Source organism: Lactuca virosa, chromosome 3 (assembly GCF_052849685.1).
Source record: "Lactuca virosa cultivar CGN04683 chromosome 3, Lactuca_virosa_CGN04683_v6, whole genome shotgun sequence".
Lineage (NCBI taxonomy): Eukaryota > Viridiplantae > Streptophyta > Magnoliopsida > Asterales > Asteraceae > Lactuca > Lactuca virosa.
Window position 1 is genome coordinate 305,534,824 of NC_136428.1, and position 20,739 is coordinate 305,555,562.

The following is a 20,739-nucleotide window of genomic DNA, read 5'->3' on the forward strand; positions in this document are numbered from 1 at the left end:
TGGCTTGAATTTTCGCCACTTCTTTCTCCCTCCTTGTGGAAAAACTCTTTGTTACACCCATTTCAGGTACTCAACTTGTTAAGTTATTAAATAAATTTTTGGGTTCAAACTTTCACACTCCCGGCCGAGGCAGCGGAACATGTCGGACTGTGTGACTTAGTTCATGGGCCACAGGTAAACTGAATATATATCACAAGTACAATAATAAACAAAACAATAGTTGTATTCCATGTTGATGTTTGAATACAAGGTTCTTACAGAGAAAAGTATAGTACATAAATTGCCTTAAACAGGTAGGCAGACATACCAAAAACTAGTAAACTAGATTTCCTGAAATCCATGACCATTCCGTCGTTTGAAATGATTGATTATTGATTTCCTGAGAATATATGTAGTTTTGAGGGTCAACACAAGGTTGGTGAGAGTTATAGGTTTTCTGCAAACAGTAGTAATGATACTTTAAAAAACGTTCAAAGTATTTTCTTTGTAATTAAAACCATACTTAGAACTGTGTTTGTAAAGAGTCTTTGAATTTTTTTTTAAAACCAAAGGTGTCTTTGCATAAGTAAATCCATACTTAAAACTGTTTTGAGAGAAACCAAGTCCATGGTTTGTAGTGAGAGAGAGAGAGAGAGGGAGATATTCTAGTTAATGTTTATAAGGAGTCCTATAACCGAGCTATGTGATTGAATGTACCCCTACAACGCTTCATTGTACATCGTAGTAACAATTGTACATACTTATGGTTCGATTGATCAATCGAGGTTTTAGCTACCAACCAAAGGTAGGGATGTCAACCCCGTATAGATCTGTATATACGTATCTCGCTCCGAGGATTAACGGTTATAGTAGTGTGGGTATGCTAAGTGTTTAGACTTAGATAATGAATAGTGGATCACTATAAAGCCCTTAACTAAGGTATGTGAATAGCTCTCAACCCTAACTTATATATATGGATAAGTCACTAGGCATAATGATTTACATAAGGTTTATAAAAGTCGATTATGTTTGGTAGATACGTAAAAGTGTAATGTACTTGCTTTTATAAGAGGTACATTTCAAAGTAGTGATGATAAGTACATGTATATGTTCTAAGTTATAGTATTTATAACTTATATACATATGTATTTAAAAACATATATATATATATATATATATATATATATATATATATATATATATATATATATATATACATGCATGAAATAAGTTTGGTCTTTAAAATACTACAAAGTGGTAAAGTTTTATGACATACATTGTCACATAAAATCATAACTTTTATAGTAACTAGGAGATGTTCTCATGACTAGTTGTTTCATTTTAACAATGTAACATATGTATATGTCAAGGTTGAAAACTAGTTTATGTGTACATAACATGTTACTTGTCAATAACATTTATAAACTAAGTGTGTTGTCTTTTTCACATAAAATGATAACATTTTATTGTATGTTTTGCATAAACCAACATATAGAGACATATATTCCCCCAAGATATGTAAAAACATTAAAAAGGGGCTGTAAGCACTCACCTTAGTTATGAGAATCCGGGTTAGAATGTGATTTCCGGGAAGCACTGCGAAATGACACCAAAATAGCAATGACTTCTAACCCGGTTTGGGCTTGATTCAAACCCACAAAACAATCCCAAAACTTGAACTTTGAACTAGGAAAGAACCACAAAATAAATAACAATACAAAGGTGGCAATGTGGTGGTGGACGTGGGCTGTTCACGGCGGCAACAGGTGCTCCTGCAGCCTTGCTGCCGCATTTTCTTCCTTGTTTCTGCCGGCGGTGATCGGCGAGGAAAGGAGGTGGAAGATCAGCAGGTGGAAATAGGTAGAATAGGGTTTTTAGGTGGTGTTTTCTTGCCAAAATAGGTGAGATAGGGTGGGGTTGTGGTGGTTTAAGGTGGTTCTCGATGGTGGGTTCCAAACCAGGAAAAAAGAAAGAGAAGGATAATGGAGAGGGGAGAGTAAGGGAGAGGTGAGGGCTGATGAATTGTGAGGAAATGGGAAGCCAAGGGATTCTTTTTATAGCCCATGGAAGCTCTCACATACCCATGTACCCCATGCTTTGATAGGAAGTGAAACACACAAAATCCACTATGCTTTGTGCTAGATTGAGTAGTGTACTCCAAAGGGGTAAAAGGGGAAGGGTAATCCATGTTGGCAGGGGAGGGTCTCTTGGCTGATTTTGATCAAGTAATGCAAGAATGGAGGGCCATGGTGATGTCACACATAACAAAAAGTACTTAAAACGCCTCTAGATTTGCGTGACAAAATCCTGATACCTAATATTTTTTTTCGAAAGTGTTGTATCATAGAGTAGAGTTCAAGGATTCCAAAAACCTAAACGGATTAATTTTTAGAGTTGTAGAACTCCAGGAAATCACATTTAAAGATTCGTGTCTAATTGACCCGAAACATCTGATTTTTTGACTTTTTCAAATATTTTTACTAAAAATATTTTGAGTATGAAATTAAATATTTAACCATAGTCTAAGTCTAAAAACTCTCTCGGAATTTTCATCTGAGGTGTGAAAGTGCCTCAATGGATAGAAACGGTTTTAGCAGTTTTAAGAAAATCAATATTATACTAGCTTGGTTTCTTATAACATTTGTATCTTTTGAATACGAACTCCATTTTGTATGTTCTTTATATTTTTGGAAACAAGTGAACACGTACTACGAGACTAGAGTGTTTTCTTCGCTCACAACTGCTTAATACAGATTTTCAGTTTTTCAGACGTATTAACTAGGGTTGCAGTTTGTACTTTGTGATTCGTTGGAGATTTTCCATAATTGGAAGTAAGATACCATTTCATATCTTATTATCATTGTAATTACCCTATTTATTTTTCAAAATATGCATTAAAGATCAATAGGTCAAGTTACAAAGAAGTTCCCGGTGAACTGACTGTCTAATGTTTTAGACCTAAATTCCGGGATGTCGCATTTTCTCCCCATTAAAGGAATTTCGTCCCGAAATTATTAGGCTCTAGACTATTTTGTTCCACTAGTGGAGGTAGCAGCACTGAACAGTTGCGGGTACTTATGTTTCATCTAGTCCTTGCGTTCCTAAGTAAACTTCGGCCCTCTACGAGAGTTCCATCAAACTTTTACTATAGGGATGTGGCTTTGTTTGAGACTTTTGATTTCTCAATCCATGATTTCCACTGGTTCCTCCACGAAGTGAAGTTTAGTGTTGACCTAGATCTCATCAAGAGGAATGACAAGGTTCTCTTCAGAGAGACACTTCTTAAGGTTACACACGTGGACGGTATCGTGAACTTTTCTAAGTGCTTGAGATAACTTGAGTTTGTAATCCACTAAACCAACCCTTTCCAGGATTTCAAAAGGTCCGATGTAATGGGGATTTAATTTACTTCATTTTCCAAATCTAATGACGCCCTTCCATGGTGTGACTTTTAGTAGGACACGGTCTCCTACTTTGAAATCTATGGGTTTGCGTCTCACATCAGCATAGCTTTTCTGACAACTACGTGCGGCCTTCAATCGTTCCTTTATCTGAACAATCTTTTCCGTTTTTTCATGGATGATTTCAGGATCGTTAAGTGGGGTATCTCCAACATGCTTTTTAGCTAATTGAGTATCTCTATCTTTTGCCCAACATATCGGAGAACGACATATGCATCCATATAAGGCCTCAAATGGAGAAGCCTTTATACTACTGTGATAACTATTATTGTATGAAAACTAAACTAATGGTAAGTTAGTATCCCATGCATTACCGAAGTCTATAACATAAGCACAAATCATGTATTCCAGAGTTTGTGTTGTTCTGTCACACCTCAAAACCGAAAAGGCGGAAACGTTCGGGGGCGGAGGACGTCACGTACAGTAGCACAACAATTGAATAATAGTAATCAAAGCAACAACAACAATTTTATTAATAGTATAATGTTTACATTACATTTGAATTATACACGATTGACTCCAAAAGTAAATAACAAATAAAGACTCGAAGTTATTATGCTCCATCTTCTTGAATCCGGTGCATGTACCTGTCTACTAACGTCCTGAGAATACAAGTAGGTTTTGAAAGAGTATCAGCATAAAGCTGGTGAGTTCATAAGCATTTTGTTTTATAAAATTGGTTCTTTGTTCTTTCGAAAAGTGTGTTATGTTCCTCAAGAAAACCATATATTTTCTGATGTAATGAATGTAAGTAAAAATGATTCTTACTAGTTCCTCCTGCGAGTACTTACTGCATACAAATCATATACAATCCAGATCGAACAAACAATTGATTGTGTGGTTCTGCCCCATGCCCAGAACCAAACAAGGAACATGAAATGAGGCGGAGACCAAGCATTCCACTGGTTGTCGGATCTTCATGTATATAACCCTGAAGTATTCACTAAGTACTTACAAAGTTAACTGTATTGGTCCTTTGAAAATCCATTGATAATGTTTCTCAAGAAAATCCAATATTTTCTTATTGAAAGCATGATTAACCCATTCCTTCTATAACTTACTTAGTTCATACTAGCTATGTATAAACCATTATCGAATAGAAAATCGATTGTGTGGATCTGCCCTAAGCCCACAACCAAACAAGGAACAGGAAATGAGGCGGAAACCACACATTCCACTGTCTATCGGATATTCTTCATACGTAACTCGGATGCATAAACTAAGGAATTAAAGAAATAATAATGAATGTTCGTTAGTTGAATAATAACCCAGTTATTTGTAAAGAACTGATGTTTATCCTGGAAAATCCTATATTTTCCCTAAGTGTAAGTTATTGAATTATCTGTTCCAAACCGAAGAGTACAAGTATCTACCATACTTATGTTGTTTAAGCATTGTTCTGTTTGAAAACCCTGGCTACCACCAGTAATGTATATTATGTTCTGTACGAAAACCTTTGTATGAAAACCCTGACTACCAACAGTATATATAGTATGTTCTGTAAACTGAAAGTGTTGTTAATAACCTCCTATGATCACTTAGTACATACGAGTTATAGAAATCTAGATCGAACAGACAGTCGATTGGGTGATTCTGCCCTAAGCCCACAACCAAACAAAGAACAGGAAATAAGGCAGAGATCACACATCCCACTGCAAGTCAGATTTCAATTTCATATTACCCTAGTGTACATACTAAGTCATCACATAGTTACTAACCATGTTGACTGTTTGTTAGGTATATTATTACGTGAACGCGTCGTTGTTTCCCCTGTAAGTTCTTATAACCATACTATGTACAATAAACATTGCGACGTACTGCGGACGTCGTGAACTAAATGACATTTGTCACCCTAGGTTGATTGTAGCTAATAGTCAGGGTGTGGGATTGTCACTCCCGTATAGATCTATACACAAACTCACACTCTCCTTCCAGGAGACTCTGGTTATAAGGGGTAGACTTCCCAGAAGACGTGTCTCACATTGTAGTTCTCTCAACAAATCCACAAATAATACTATGAAAACCCCTTTTTGTTATTAACATTAATCCTTATAAAATAATATATTTTATTTCATAATTCATAAGTTTGTTTCCTTATTTGAAACTGTGCTTGTAACGTTTGTATCTTAACATGTTTTGTATAACTGATTTCAAGTCTGGTAGTAACAATGTTTACCATGTTTAATAAGTTCTACGTTCAATGTGTGCTAATGATAGGAAAATATAATAAACCAGATTATATTTTAAAACACAAGATTACTTGTGCTTTTACTTGTATCCCCCTCCCCCCTTAAAAACATTAAAAAGCATTGGAAAATATGGGGGTATGAACTCACCTGATTATGAATGACTTGGATGAATGACTAAAGTAGGATGCTTGGTATGCTAAGTGAAGTCCTGAGCACAATACGACCCTATTAAGCACATATAAACATGTATAGGTCTAGAATTAGTGTCTAAAACCACTAATGATCATAGGAAACACCCTTAGGATGTAGGAAACACTTACAATGAAGTGTTAGAACCAAGAATGAGGGATAAAAGGAGTTCACAGCCAAACCACCATGGGTTTACGACCCAAGATGTGTTTACGGCCCATGAACATGTGAAGGGTTTACGGCCCACTCATGAACACTTGAAGGGTTTACGACCCATCTATGAATGGTTCACGACCCTATCAAGGGTTCACGGCCGTGAACTCTTCAAGTTCATAAAGATGGTGATGAAAGTGATGAATCAATGGATGAAGATGAAGCTCTTTACATGAATAAGATGAATAACAAGTGCAAAGGGATAAATTACTTACGTTTGTGGGGTGAAAAGGAGCTTTTGTTGGATGAGTCTTGAGAGAGTCTTGAGGAGTTTGCGGCCAAGGAGGGAAGAAATGAGGAGTAAATGAAGGAAACATGTATATATATAGAGAGGGGTTCACGGCCCAACATGGGTTCACGGCCGTGAACCTAGTTTGCGGCTGTGAACATCCCTAGATGATGTTTCCGGCTTGAATGCACTCCTCTAATCCTGAGCTAACACTTCTCAACCTTCAATCCATAAGTATACTAGGCTTAGAGACTCTCAAACTGATCCTAAGCACAGTAAGACCGAAGCAAAAGCAAGTCTGACTTCCTATTGGTTGCGTTGACTTACAGATAGAGATTTTGGGTTGTCACATGTTCTTTCTTTTTGTCCACCCGCTTGAGATATGCAATACTCATATCGAGTTTATGTCACACCCCGCTAAAGCGGAAACGCCAGATAAAGATACAACCCATAGCTTAATAGAAACAAGTACAAGTTTTTCCAAAATAACATTGTTCAAAATATAACTTCATAAATAACTTCAACACGATGCAGCATGCTCTATGATGATGAATCTTTATATCCACTTACTAATTATTTCCTGAAAAAGCATGTAAAACGAGCGTCAACTATGAAAATAGTTGGTGAGTTCACAAGTTTATAAAATCAAGATTTGGAATAAGGCTTTTCATAAATACAAGTACATTGCTTTAATGAGAAACAAAGTTGATTGCTATGATTGATAACAAGTTTATTGCTATAACGAGAAACGAGTTTGTATGTGTATGAGCAAACAATGAGTCTCAACCAAACCTATGACTGAAGCCCTATCAAGATCTATGCTTATCGTTCCATAGATGAATATGGTATCATGCACTCCAGCAATAGAGCGAGTGAGGAGTTGTCAATTCCTAATAGCGCTATCCATAATGACCATTGGCTCAAAGAGTTAATGGTTAGAGATAAGGGAAGGGCCTTACTACGATAAGTTCTCATGTTCCGTGTTGCATAGACATACATAGAGAGACATAGCAATAAAATAGCAATCATGTTTGATACAAATCAATTTAAATACAACATTCAAATAATAGTTTTTCGGGACATGCTTTTCCACCCCAAAACATAAAAACTGAAAATAGGGGAGTGCGTGAATACTCACAATGTTTCGAGTAGGTACAAGTGGTGCCTCGGAATACACCAACGCCTTACTACCGGGATCCTACGACATCAAACACACACTAGTGAGTTTCCATGTCGAAATCTAATGCTAATATACTAAACTCTACATATAGAGAAATGCCAAATTTATGTTCTAATATTGGTTTTATATTAATTGGTTACAATTTTTCTGAAATGGTGAAATTCTATAACTCATGTGATTAAGACAATTTTGGATATTAATTTTCCAGATTTAGTAATATTAATTTAGGGTATTTCAACACATTTAAAGGTGTTTTAAATTCCTAAAAATGTAAAATATTATCAAACAGTTTCCAAAAATTGTCAAACCTTGTATTTTCATTTTAAATACAATAGAGGTTTTCCAGAAAATTTTCCTTGAATTTTTGATATGGTTAACTATTTTTCCAAATTTCTAAGCCTTCATAACAACATAAATTCATGAAAAATAGCATCCAAAGGATAAAAATTCTCAAACATTTTATATTACTGTTATTACGCATACTTGAGCTGGGAAAAATATAAAAATGGATTTCTAAACTGTTTAACCCAATTTTATGATTTTTGTGCATTTATTCTAATAAAAATTGAAATAAATAGAAAACAGTTTCCAAAATTACCCAAACTTTTTCTATTACTGTTATTAAGCATTATTAAACTAGGAAAAATATAAAAATTGATTTCCAACTGTTTAACCCAAATTTTATGATTTTTGAGCATTTATTCTAATAAAAATTGAAATAAATAGAAAACAGTTTCCAAAATTACCCAAAATTTTTGTAACACTGTTATTATACATATAGAAACTGTGAAAAATATAAAAGATATTTTTCAGTTGGTATTTCTATTTTTCTTTGTTTTATCCTCTTAAATAATCATTAATTGGAGAATAAATAATAAACAGTTAAAGTAAATTACCAAAAAATTTTGTAACATCATTTACAGTGTAAATAACCTGGGAAAAATACCAAAGGTGGTTTTCATATTGTATAATCCGGTTTTGGGTATTTTAAGTGTATTTAAGTGTATTTAACCTTAGAAAATAGGAGAAAAATAGTATACAGAAGAGAAAAATCATCAAAATTTTTATGTAGCCTCCTAATGTACTACAAGGTGTTCGGGTAAATTTTCATGAATTTTGGATGAGCATAACTAGTTTTTCTATTTTTAGGCCATTATAAATACAAAAATTGGGTAAAAATAGAAATGCATGATGAAAACTTCTGAAATTATTTTTCTGAGTCTCCCACCTCTGGTAAGAGCTGCGAAAATTGTTAGATACAATTTTCACACTCTCTAAAGTGGTTTTGCGATTTATTGGAACCAAACAAAAAGAAAATCAAAAGTCATACTAAACAGAAACATAAATTGATGAAACTTAATGAGAGGTCATTATTAACCATAGGGGTCATCCACGAATTTATTCAGGATTCATAGACCTCTGGAAGTATTTTATGTGATTTATGCCCTTGTTTTCTTGTAACAATTTTAATAAATCAAGGAAATGATAAAAACTCTTGGGATTTTCCAGATGTTCATATTACCTTAATGGGAATCTGGAAAAATTTTTATTTTGAACAGAAAAGAACTTTTAGATATTTTTATAGACAAATCATTTACATGCACTATTAATAATGTACTTTGATCATCAAGCTCTTTAGCTTGGTGTTCATCACATGCATCACGGTTTGAAGACCATGCATGGACATATGTTTGTCATAGTGATGTTTTTAAAGGAAATACTTGAATGCATAAGGTGTATGAGCCTTTAAAACTTGTAAAAATCTGAACTTTAGTGTTTGACATAGGTTTTGGTCCTTGGATTTCACCATTAAACAACATGCATGTTGTTCTTGGGTGAAACCCTACCACCATCATCATCAAACTCGACATTCATGAACATGTTCATGAATGTTCATAAAGAATGGTGTAGAAGGAAGAGAAGTACGAGAAAACCCTTTAAAACAAGAAGGAAAAGTAAGGGAAAATGAAGGATTTTCGTGAATACCTTGAAGAACAACCTTAGAAGATGAAGATTTGAGTGTGGAGAGGTGTTCTTGGCTGATGATTTTCGTGGGTTTGGAGAGAGGAAGAGAGAGTTTGAGTGTTGTAAAGAGTGGAGTGTGAGAGAGAGTGAAGGGGAAGTTGAAGTGTAAGAGAAGGATAAAATGATTAAGATTTTTGGGGAAAAGAGAGCATGGGAGAGAGTATGGACGAAATTTATGAGTATAAGAGAGATCCTCTCTCTCCTAGTTCACATTTATATAATTTCCCCTTAATTTTTATAAAACCCCAACTTTTATAAAAAGGCTTCTTTATTTAATTCTTGATTTATTAAAAATCTTTGTTTTTAACTAATAAATTATGATTAATGTTTGATAATTAAATTTTTATGTCTTTCATTATATCCCATAACTTAATTATTTAAATTTGATATAATGAGGTTCATAACAAATCTTATAGGGTTTTTAGGTTTTAAAGTTTATAAATTTGGATTTTTGGGTTCTTTAGGGCTTTTGGAACTTTGTTAGATATTTACCATCATAATGAAATGAAATTAGAAAATTTTAATTTATTTTTAAGGTTTTGATACTCTTTTTCAATTGTAACAAATGTTTGGAGTTTATTCTAATTCGGATATCGGCATTTCCTACAGTAGCTAAACAACTTACTAGAATCGTAAGAGTCAAGTGTATTAGTCCTAGATTTTAGTTGGATCCTAGTTCATGTAAGATTTTGACCTAATTTATACTACTAGGCCATGGCATGTTGTGCATGTATGGTTTTTATAAAAAGATGCATGAGTCCGAGAATGACCTGAATTTGACAGTTATCACAGTTTAGTTCCTAGGGATCTCTGCAATGATTTCCAAAATCTGGAAGTGAATCTGCTATCTCGGTCCAAGATAATAGATATTGGCACACCGTGTAGTCTGACTATTTCCTTGAGGTAGGTCTTGGTGAGTTTCTCCATCTTGTCAGTTTCTTTGATGGCTAGGAAGTGGGTGGAATTGGTTAAACGGTCAACCACTACCCAAATGGTGTCATAACCGCTTGAAGTTTTTGGGAACTTTGTTATGAAGTCCATGGTTATCTATTCCCACTTCCATTTTGGGATTGACGATTATTGAAGTAGACCTGATGGCTTCTGGTACTCTGCTTTGACTTTTGAGCTAGTCAAACATTTATTTTCATATGTGGCAATATTTTCCTTCATGTTGGGCCACCAATAAAGTTTCTTAAGATCGAGATACATCTTATCTGATCCTAGATGTATCGAATATCGTGACTTATGAGCTTCGTTTAAAACTAGACTCCTGGCATCATCAAAATTTGGAGTCCAAATTCGGTTCATGAAATATCATGTACCGTCTTCCTTGAGGTCGAACTGTTTGTCCATTCCTTGCAGGTTTTCTTCCATGATATTTTCGGGTTTGAGCGCTTCTAGCTGAGCGTCTCGAATTTAGGTAGTGAGATTGGAGTGGATTGTTAGGGTTAGAGCCTTCACACAAAGTGGATTTGCTCGTTCTTTCCTACTTAAAGCGTATGCTACGACATTTGCTTTACCAAGATGATAAGGAATTTTGCATTCGTAATCATTTAGCAATTCGACCCACCTTCGTTGTCTCATGTTGAGATCCTTGTGGTCGAAGATGTGTTGAAGGCTTTTGTGATCGGTAAACATGACACACTTCGTCTCGTATAAGTAGTGCCTCCAAATTTTCAAGGCAACCACTACAACTCCCAACTCTAAGTCATGGGCAGTGTAGTTGGCCTCATTGTCTTAAGTTTTATGGATGCGTATGAAATGACTTTCTTCCTTTGCATTAGTATGCATCCCAACCCTTGGTGAGAGGTGTCGCAGAATACTACAAAGTATTTTGTTCCCTCTGGAAGAGACAAAACTGGTGTATAGCACAACAATTGTTTTAATGGAAGGCAGACTCTTGGTTGTCTCCCCAATCAATTTTTTTTGTCTTTCCGGGTTAGAGAGGTGAGAGGCTTGGCTATTTTGGAGAAAATCTCGATCAATTTCTGATAATAGCCCACAAGCCCTATGAATTGGCGTCCTTCGGTTGGCGTCATTGGTGCTTTCCAATCCTTAACCACTTCGATCTTCACGGGATCAACATGAATCCCTTTGCTATTGACCACATAACTGAGGAAATGTACTTCATTAATCCAGAACGCGCACATGGAGAACTTTGCATAAAGTTTCTCCTTTCTTAACAGTTCTAGGATTAATTGCAAGTGGTGGCCATGTTCTTCCTTGGTTCGTGAATATATCAATATGTCATCGATGAATACGATCACAGATTTATCCAAATAGGGTTTACACACCCGATTCATAAGGTCCATGAATATGGATGGTGCGTTGGTCAGTCCGAATAGCATAACCAGAAACTCGTAGTGACCATACCGAGTCCTGAATGTCGTCTTTGGAATGTCTACTTCTTGAACTCTGAATTGATGATAACCGGATCTTAGATCGATCTTCGAGTAGTAGTAGGAGCCTTGTAGCTGATCGAATAAGTCATCAATCATCGGGTGGGGAGTTTGTTCAACTCTCGATAGTCGATGCACATCCAGAATGATCCATCCTTCTTTTTGACAAACTATACCAGAGCTCCCCTAGGAGATAATCTTGGATGGATAAAGTGTTTGTTAAGAAGTTCTTGGAGTTGACTGAAGAGTTCTTGCATTTATGATGGAGAAAGACGATAAGGAGATCTTGTATTGGTGCTACCCCTAGGATTAGGTCGATTCGGAATTCGACCTGTCTGACAGGAGCTACTCCAGGTAGATCCTCTGGAAATACGTCTGGGTAGTCGCACACTTGCGGGATGACTTTGATTTTCTTACCCTTTCCTTGCATATCCACCACGTATTTGCAAACACTTTCTTGTCTTTATCCAAGAGATGACTCTTAGATTCTTTCCTAATTTGTCTCCGTAAATCACAAGGGCTTCATTGTTAGGTAAAGGTAGTTGAACGACCTTTTCGTAAAATAAAATCCCCACTCAATGAAGTGATAACCAATCCATTCTGATGAAAACATCGATGCTTCCAATGGTCATGGGCATTAGATCGACGTGAAAGACATGGTTATTTTGGGTGATAAGGCAATTGATGAGTATTTCTAAAGTCATTTCTAATTGGCCGTTTGCTACTTCTACTGTGTAAGCTTCTTTAATTTTGCATGATTTATGGTTTATCATGCGTCTAAACTTATGGGAAATAAAGCTTCTATCAGCACCAATGTCAAATAATACGGAAGCATAAATATTGTTGACAGGAAATGTACCAGTAACCATAGTTGGTTCCTGGCGATCATCTCCAGCACCTGTCATAAATGCTCTTCCTTGGCCACCCTGATTCATCAATTTCAGGCAGTCCTTATTAAAATGCCTAGTTGATTACATTCGAAGCAGTTACGACTTCCTCCTGTAACAGGGTTTGTGGTTGCATTGTTTGGGTTCTTTCTACAGTACTTAGAGGTGTGGCCCCTTAAGTTACAGTTGTTGCAGACCATGCAATTTCCGACATGGTGACACGTGTCATCATTCCAACATTCAATTTAATTTGATTTGATATATTCCTAATATACTCTTAATGAGATAGTTAAAAAAAATTAGGAATCGTGACACTTGTAATAATGTTAGTGGGTAGAAATATTTGTAGGCATAAAAGGTAGGAAGCAATTTAATTTCTCTATGTGAAACGTACGATTCTTTTCCCTTTTTTTTATTGCGACGAAAAAGGAAACATTTATCGTAGCCTTCAATTGATTTTATATTCAAATTGCAACATTAACCCTCTAAATTTTCTCCTTTGTTCATATTACACCTTCTACTTTTGTTTGAATTATCTCTAACCCTCACTTATATTGAGCATTTGGTTTATCTTTAACTTATTTAAATGATAGTTTTCATTTTATGACATTTAACACCCTCTTTATTCAATTTATTTCACTATATATTCTTAGAATCAAAATTACTTTACAACCACTATTATTCGAGTAACGGAGAACCGACATTGTTAACAAAATAATTTTCGGGTCGTTACTTCTCCCGTAAATAGTCAAGAAGTAGGGTAATTAATAATACTACTTTTATTAGGAGCTTGTTGTTATAGTTGTATTCCTCTTTCGAGGATACATGTTCTCTATAGCCGATTTAGCTCTGATACCAATCTGTCACAGCCCTGGCCGAGGCGGCGGAACATGTCGGGCTGTGCGAGTTAGTTCATGGATCACAGGTGAATTGAATATATAACACAAGTACAACAATAAACAAAACAAGAGTTGTATTCCATCTTGATTTTTTAATACAAGGTTCTTACAGATAATAATATAGTACATGAAGTACCTTAAACAGGTAGGCACATATAATAAAAGCTAGTAAACTAGCTTGTCTGAAATCCATGACCATTCCATCATATGAAATGCTTGATTACTAATTTGCTGAGAATACATGTAGTTTTGAGGTTCAACACAAGGTTGGTGAGAGTTACAAGTTTTCTGCTAACAACAGTAATGATACTATCAAAAACATTCAAAAGTATTTTCTTTGTAAGTAAAACGATACTTATAACTATGTTTGTAAAGCGTCTTTGAATAAACTTTGAAAACCAAAGGTGTCTTTTCATAAGTAAATCCATACTTAATACTATTTTGAGAGAAACCAAGTCCATTGTTTGTAGTGAGAGAGAGAGAGAGAGATTCTAGTTAATGTTTATAGTGAGTCCTACCGAACTTTGTGACTGAATGTACCCCCTTCATCGACTCATTATACGTCATAGTTACGATTGTAGATACTTATCACCCTCTTCGATTAATTGATCAATGTTGCAGCTAACAACCGTAGGTGGGGATGTCAACCATGTATAGATATGTGCATACATATCTCGCTTCGAGGATTAATGGTTATAATAGTGTGGGTATGCTAAGTGTTTAGACTTAGCTAATGAATAGCGTCTCACTATAAAGCCCTTAACGAAGGTATGTGAATAGCTCTCAGCCCTAACTTATATATGGATAAGTCTCTAGGCATATTAATTTGCATAAGGTTTATAAAAGCCGAGTATGTTTGGTATATATGTAAAAGTGTAATGTACTTGCTTTTATAGAGAGATACGTTTCAAAGTAGTGATCATAAGTACATGTTAGATGGTCTAAGTTATAATATATATAACTTATATACATATGTATTTAAACATATATATATATATATATATATATATATATATATATATATATATATATATATATATATATATATTTGTTAGGGCTAGGATCTTGGAACTACTTTGAGATCCTAAAGTCTAAGGATCCTCATAGGCTCCAAATCCTCGAACCTCAGGATCCCGAATATACTCCAGGATCCTGACTAATATTTTTATTATTTATAATGGCTATATGTTCTTTTGTCTTTCTCACATGTGCAGAAATAACCAGTCAAAGTCATATTCTCAACGTATAGTCGTCACAACCATGTAAAAGACCCTGAGGACCAAGTCAAGCAATGACTATAAGTAATCTCGGAGGATCCCAGAATTACCGGAGTTCTAGTTATTAGGTTTTGACTATATAAAACACTTGTAATCATCACACTACACACGAGACCGGGCAGAATACTATCACTTGTACTCATATTCATTCTATTTTCTCTGTAATCGTTCATTTCAATTAACAAAATGATCAAGGCCGGTGATCATTATCACCTCCCAAGGTTTTATGTCGGAGATCCTAACAAGGATCAAGGGCTTTCTTTGTAAAGCACTCGTGTAATCTTGTTCTAATTTCATTGATCGATTCATCAACAACACCACAACCTCTCATATACTGTGGTTAATTTTCACTTAGTCGATTTGTGACCAAAACAATTTGGCAGGGAAGCTTTGAGCATCCCCAACATCGACATGGAAACTACAGTCGAAGCCTTTAAAATGGGCTTAAAGAAGGATTCTCCCTTCTACGATGATTTCGTAATGACCCCACATAAGAGATTGGACGAAGTCAGGAGCAGGGAATTGAGATTCATCAGACTCGAAGAAGACAAAGAGATCCAAAAAAGGAGCAACCCACCAAGCTCTTATGATCACCCTAATAGGAAGGCCGACTCCTCGGCCCAAAGATCCTATAAGTCAAAGCCTTACTCCAAAACCGACCATCACAGGGTTAATGCCCTTGAAGAATAGGGGGAGGAAGAAGATTTCCCTAAAATTACTGACTATTGGTTTTCTTTGGACATTTCAGGTGTGATCTTTTCCATGCAGGATCTAGGAGACAAAGTCGGATGGCCAAGGAAAGGAGAAAAATCCACTGCTTAGAAGGATAAGTCCAAATGGTGTGTATATCATGAGGACTTTGGTCACGTCACAGAGGATTGCATAGCTCTCAGAAAGGAAATCAGCTATCTCCTGGGCAAAGGATACCTCAAAGAAATCCTTGGTATAAGAATGGAAAAATCCAAAGAAAAAGACCAGGATCCTCAAAAGATCCTCGAAAGACCAGGACCCCCCCCCCCCGGCTGACGCCAAGGTGATCAACATGATCTCTGGAGGATCTGAAATTTGCGGTACCTCCTACTCTGCGGCAAAAGGCACGCCAAAGTATCCAAAATTTAAGAAGGAAAATGGACCATGGAAAAACACAACGATCACTGACTAAAAGGAGATCACCTTTGACGAAGAGGATAGACAGGACGTCCAGGATCCTCACCACGACGGACTAGTGATTACTCTCTACATTGCCAACCACTTGGTCAGAAGGATCCTTGTCGATGGAGGATCCTCAGTTAACATCATACTCCTGCATGCACTAAAAAGAATGAACATCCCAGAGTCTGAGATATTTTCAAGATCCCCAGTACTAATCGGCTTCAGCGGAGAAACTAAACACACCATTAGCGAGATAAAGCTACCAATCTACATAGATGGAGTAAATCCTGTTCAACGTTTTTGTGTGATTGATACATTATCTTCTTATAATGTCATATTATGCAGACTGTGTATCCATGAAATGAAGGTCGTTCCATCGACATATCATCAATGTGTAAATATGCCCACCCCATGGGGGACAATGAAGATCATGGAAGACCAACAAGAATCCAAGCAATGCTACAAGACCTCGATGAAGTCCGCAACAATACCATGACAAGCATAGCAATTAAGGCAGGGGGCACGAGGCGTACTGGAAGAAAAAGAGCATGACATAAAAGAAGTGCCCCTGAACCTTGAGGATCCTAAAGCAAAAGTTCTCATAGGATCCTCAATGCATGAACAAATCGAACAGGATCTCATAAAATTCCTCAAGGCCCGAAGCAAAACGTTTGCATGGACACATGAGGATATGACATGTATTGACAAAAACAAAATAACTCATAAACTTAACATTGACCTTTCTTTTAGGACCATACATCAAAAGAGAAGGAAATTTGCACCCGAAAGAAACCAAATTATACAAGAAGAAGTAGAGAAACTTCTCAAAACTGGTATGATCAAGGAGGTGAAATTCCCAATATGGCTAGCCAATGTGGTCGTGGTACAAAAGAAGAATGGAAAATGGAGAGTGTGTGTGGACTATACGGATCTTAACAAGGCCTGTCCCAAGGATCCTTTCCCTCTACCACACATCGACTCATAATAGACGCAACAACGGGCCACGAATTACTCACGTTCATGGACGCATCAATAGGATTCCAACAGATCCAAATGGAACCCTCTACCCAATAGGACACAACGTTCATAACCCCAACAGGTATCTATTGTTACACTGCCATGCCCTGTGGTCTTAAAAATGCAGGAACAACGTACCAAAGGTTGGTGAATAAGATGTTCAAGGAGAAACTGGGGGACACGATGGAGGTCTACATCGATGACATGGTGTTCAAATCCAAAAAAGCGGAGGATCACCTCAAGGATCTCGAAGAAGCCTTTCAAGTGCCACTTTGGGATGAGATCGTGTAACTTCCTGGGATACATGGTCACCAAAAGAGGAATCGAAGCAAGCCCGAAACAAATCAAGGCCATCCTTGATCTAAAATCATCAGTCTCGACAAAGGATATTCAGAGATTAACAGGAAATGTGGCAGTCCTAAATAGGTTCATCTTAAGATCCTCAGAAAGATGAAAGCCTTTCTACGACATCTTGAAGAAGAACAAAAGATTTGAGTGGAACCGGGAACATGAAGATGCTTTCCAAGAGCTTAAAAAATATTTAAGCTCACCACCTGTATTGGTAAAACCACTAGATGGGGAACCACTCCTTCTTTACCTCTCAGTATCCTCAAATGCGATAAGCGTTGTATTAGCCAAGGATCTCGATGGGAACCAACATCCCATATACTACGTAAGTAAAAGTATCATGGATCTTGAGACCAGGTACTCTCATCTTGAAAAGATTATACTTGCATTGGTAACAACTTCTACTAAGTTAAGACATTTGTTAGGGCCAGGATCCTTACAATATTCAGGATCCTTAGCTACCTCAGGATCCCGACTAATTACCGTTATTATTTTTATTAATATTTATAACAGTCATATTTTGTCTATAACTAACACGTGTGCAGAAGTAGTCAAGGGAAGACCAATTCTCAACGAAGAATCATCTCAACTATTCTAAAGACCCGAAATACTTGGTCAAATAATGTTCATGAAGCTGGTCATAGAGGATCCCGAAAATAACAGACATCTTGTTGGCTAGTTTAGACTATAAATTTACACTTGTATTCTGCACACGACACACTGTTCTTTAGTCTAATCCTACTCTACGAAATTCTTTATTCATTCTTACTAAGAACTCATTGTAATCATCATTTTATATCAATAAAATCATCAAGGCAGGTGATCATTATCACCTCCCAAGGTTTTATGTCGGAGATCCTAGCAAGGGCTTTCCTTGTAAACCATTATGTCACTTTCTTTTACCCTTTGCTATTACAAAATCTGAATATCATAGCCTCTCATTTAATTTGGTTAATTAGTACTTGTGTAATTTTTGACCAAAACAATTTGGCGCCCACCGTGGGGCCGTGGTGTTCAAAATCCTCGAAAAAATCATGTCTACACAACCGATCCTCTTTTCGTCCTTTGCTCCTTCCATTCCGACCAAAAACCTAACACCTCCTCTGAGTGGGCCCCCTACTCAGAGGAAAACGCCTGACACTTCCAAGAAAAGCACCCCCTCAATCACTAATCCAGGAAGTTTGGGATCCTCAGGGCTCCAACATCCAACTGCCTCAGTCACTACTGCAGAGCTTTACGCTACGATGAGATAAATAATGCGACAGGTGACCCAAAGCAGGAGGAGAATAGAGCACTACTCAAACAAGTGGAGAGGATGAAGGCGGAATTTCAGAAATCCCAGGAAACAACGTCCACAGTTGTGCAACCAAGGATCTTGGACTTCGATAATGCAGGATCCTCAGAAAACCGCCAGAAGAACACGGTTCCTACCACTGTGGCGTGACCCTGGGGGAAAACTATGGACAACCGAGCATCCATGATCAATGATCTCAATGAGCCTTTCAACACTCCTACAAACCTTGATTCTAGTAACTTCTTAAACAACAATACTATTAATACTAACTATACTAACGTTGATGCAGGAATAAACCCAAACATGGCCAGGGAACTTCAACAATTGAGACAAATGATCTCCAGTGTACCTGGAGTGGTCCAACCAATACCAGAAGCGTCTCCTACAAGCCACATGATCTCGAGATTTTCTCCCGCGATAGCCGATACCGAAGTTCCTAAGCACTTCCAAACTCCCAACATGAAGCTATACGATGGAACTACGATTCCTGAAGAGCATATAGCTCAATACAGAGAAAGGATGGAAATCATTCCCATCCCATGGAACTTGAAGGAAGCTTGCCTATGCAAAGGCTTTGGTTCGACCTTTAAAGGATCAGCCCTCAAATGGATGCTAAAACTTCCCCCATACTCTATTACTTCGTTTGCATACTTAATCAATATCTTTAATAACCAGTTTTCTTGTTACAGAACCTTCTAGAAGATCACTGGTGATCTCTACCGGGTGGTTCAGGATCCTAAGGAAAAACTTAGGGAATTTGTTAAAACAGGTTTGGAAGGGAAGCTCTGAGCATCCCTAACATCGACATGGCCACCGCTGTAGAGGCCTTTAAAATGGGACAAAGAAAGGATTCACCCTTCTATGAAGACCTTGTAATGACCCCATGCAAAATATTGGATGAAGTCAGGAGCCGGGCATTGAGGTTCATAAGGCTCGAAGAGGATAGAGAGATCCAGAGGAGAAGCAACCCTTCGGATCAATATGAGAACCCCAATAGGAAGGCCGAATGCTCGACTCAAAGATCCTACAAATCGAAGCCCTATTCCAAACCGGATCATCATAGGGTTAATGCCCTTGAAGATGGAGGTGAAGAAGAACTTCCTAAGATCACTGACTATTGTTTTTCTGTGGATGTTTCAGGTGTAATTCATGCTATGCAGGATCATGGAGACAAAGCAAGATGGGAAAGGAGAGACAACAAGTCCACCGCTTGGAATGACAAGTCCAAATGGTATGCTTACCATGAAGAATTTGGCCACATTACGAAGGACTACATAGCCCTAAGAAAAGAAATCAGCTACCTCCTTAGTAAAGGACACCTCAAAGAGATCCTTGAGAGAAAAAGAGAAAAATCCAAGGAGAACAGCCAGGATGATCACAGGATCCCGGAGAAACCAGGATCTCCACCCTCTGATGCTAAGATAATTAACGTTATCTCAGGAGGATCTAACATCTGTGGTACCTCTTATTCTCAGTCTAAAAGACATGTCAAGGTCTCTAAAACAGAAAAGGAAGATAGACCAAGGAATAATACCATGATTAGCAATGAAAAAGAAATCACATTTGACGAGACGGACATGGAAGGAATTCAGGATCCTTACCATTACGGACTCGTGATAACACTGTACATGGCCAACCATTTCGTCAGAAGGGTCCTTGTTGACGGAGGATCCTCGGTCAATATCATACTCCTAGACGCACTAAAAAGGATGAACATCCTAGAATCAGAGATAGTCAAGAGATCCTCAGTCCTCATAGGATTTAGCAGGGAAACGAAACACACGATTGGAGAAATAAAGGTACCAATATACATAGAAGGGGTAAACTCTATACAAAATTAATGTGTTATTGACACCTTATCTTCTTATAATGTGATATTAGGTAGACCATGGATTCACGAGCTGAAAGTGGTTCCATCAACATACCATCAGTGTGTAAAGTTGCCTTCTCCATGGGAAACAGTGAAGATCATGGGAGATCAACAAGAATCGAAAGAATACT